The sequence below is a fragment of the Chlorocebus sabaeus genome, chromosome X, assembly GCF_047675955.1.
Source record: "Chlorocebus sabaeus isolate Y175 chromosome X, mChlSab1.0.hap1, whole genome shotgun sequence".
In the NCBI taxonomy this organism is placed as follows: Eukaryota; Metazoa; Chordata; class Mammalia; order Primates; family Cercopithecidae; genus Chlorocebus; species Chlorocebus sabaeus.
The window spans coordinates 8912231-8914960 of NC_132933.1; the positions used below are offsets into that span (position 1 = coordinate 8912231).

General features: G+C 44.2%; 1 pseudogene; it reads left to right on the top strand.

Moving 5' to 3' along the window:
• The first annotated feature begins 1355 nt into the window (after positions 1 to 1355).
• On the top strand, positions 1356 to 2730 carry LOC140710890 (uncharacterized; annotated as a pseudogene).

The window sequence follows — 2730 nt, forward strand, 5'->3', positions numbered from 1 at the left end:
AAAGGGATCTAAGGAAGCTCTACGCTGTCCTGAGGCACCTAGGTTATAACCCAGGGAGTCTTATCCCTGGTGTCCCTCCCGATTTAGGTATACAGCTCTCGATATAGGCAATTATGTGGGACCTGTTCCCCACCACCCTTGCCAGGGCCCCAAGTTTGTAATGGCTAAGAGAGAGACACGGAGAGAGAGCGAGAGAGAGAGATGGAGAGAGAGACAAAGAGGGAGTCAAAGAGAAAAAGAAAGAAAAAGACAGAAATATTAAAAAAAAAAAAAGAGTGTGCCCTATTCCTTTAAAAGCCAGGGTAAATTTAAAACCTGTAATTGATAATTGAAGGTCTTGTCTGTGACCCTATAACACTCCAATGCCACCTTGTTGTCAGTGTAAATAAGGGCGTAGCCCGAAAGCACTGAGGCCACTGACAACCCGTAGCTTTCCTATCAAAAATCCTTAACCCAGTAACCCGCGGACGGGCCAAATGCATTCAGTCAGTAGTGGCAACTGCTTTGCTAAAAGTAGAAAAGTAACTTTTAGAGGAAACCTCGTTGTGAGCACACCTCACCAGTTCAGAGTTATTCTAAGTCAAAAAAAGCAAAAAGGTAGCTTACTAACTCAAAAATCTTAAAGTATGGGGCTATTCTATCAGAAAAGGGTAATGTAACTCCAACCACTGATAATTCCCTTAACCCAGCAGATTTCCTAATGGGAGATTTAAATCTTAATTACCATACAAAGGTCCAACCAGACCTACGAGGAACTCCCTTCAGGACAGGACGATATAGATGGTTCCTCCCAGGTGATTGAGGAAAAAACCACAACGGGTATTCAGCAATTGATCCGGAGACTCTTGTGGAAGCAGAATTAGAAAAATTGCCTAATAATTGGTCTCCTCAAACATGTCAACTGTTTGCACTCAGCCAAGTCTTAACGTACTTACAGAATCAAAAGGTTATCTCAATCCTGACTCAAACGTTTGCTACACCCTCTCTGAAATGAATTTGCATAAGAACTGTTGCTTATGGGAATGCATCTTGATGGGGCAGCTGGGTTTTTATGAAATACTCAGGAACCCAGCCCAGCTCCAGGACTCACCGCTAAGCGTAAAGGCAATGTTGGGCACACTGGTAAAGGACCACTAGAATCCGGCAGCCTGGACCCCTTTCTCTATGGTCAAGAGAGGTGGGAAAACAGGTACAGGACAGCTACATCGGTGAGCGTAACTAATCTGATAGGCAGAGGTCCAAGGGTGGTTATGCACCCTGGAAAGGAATAAGCAATAAGACCATAGAGAACACTCTAGGACTAATGCTCATGGGAAAATGACTGGGGTGCTGGCATCTCTATGCTCTTTTTTCAGATGGGAAACATTCTCCCCAAGGCAAAAACGCCCCTAAGATGTATTCTGGAGAACTGGGACCAATTTGCCCCTCAGATGCTAAGAAAGAGAAGGGGAACATCACACACTGGGGCCTGTTGTGGGGAGGGGGGAGGGGAGAGGGATTGCATTGGGAGTTATACCTGATGTAAATGACGAGTTGATGGGTGCAGCACACCAACATGGCACAAGTATACATATGTAACAAACCTGCACGTTATGCACATGTACCCTAGAACTTAAAGTATAAAAAAAAAGAAAAAAAGAAATGACATATTCTTCTGCAGTACCACCTGGCCACGATATCCTCTTCAAGGGGGAGAAACCTGGCCTCCTGAGGGAAATATAAATTATAACACCATCTTACATCTTGACCTCTTTTGTAGAAAAGAAGGTGAATGGAGTGAAGTGCTATATGTACAAACTTTATTTTCAATTAGAGACAACTCGCAATTGTGTAGAAAGTATGATTTATGCCATACAGGAAGCCCTCAGAGTCTACCTCCCTACCCCAGTGTCCCCATGACTCCTTCCCCAGCTAATTAGGACCCCCCTTCAACCCCAATGGTCCAATAGGAGATAGACAAAGGGGTAGACAATGAACCAAAGAGTGCCAATATTCCCCGATTATGCCCCCCCAAGCAGTGGGAGGAGGAGAATTTGGCCCAGCCAGAGTGCATGTACCTTTTTCTCTCTCAGACTTAAAGCAAATTATAGAACTAGATAAATTCTCAGATAACCCTGATGGCTATATTGATGCTTTACAAGGGTTAGGACAATCCTTTGATCTGACATGGAGAGATATAGTGTTACTGCTAAATCAGACACTAACCCTAAATGAGAGAAGTGCCACCATAACTGCAGCCCGAGAGTTTGGCGATCTCTGGTATCTCAGTCAGGTCAATGATAGGATGAAACAGAGAAAAAAGAATGATTCCCCACAGGCCAACAGGCAGTTCCCAGTGTAGACCCTCACTGGGACACAGAATCAGAACATGGAGATTGGTGCCGCAAGCATTTGCTAACTTGCATACTAGAAGGACTAAGGAAAACTAGGAAGAAGCCTATGAATTATTCAATGATGTCCACTATAACACAGGGAAAGGAAGAAAATCCTACTGCCTTTCTGGAGAGACTGAGGGAGGCATTGAGGAAGCATATCTCTCTGTCACCTGACTCTATTGAAGGCCAACTAAAGGATAGGTTTATCACTCAGTCAGCTGCAGACACTAGAAAAAAACTTCAAAAGTCCCCCTTGGGCCCAGAGCAAAACTTAGAAACCCTATTGAACTTGGCAACCTCGGTTATTTATAATAGGGATCAGGAGGAGCAGGCAGAACGGGACAAACGGGATTAA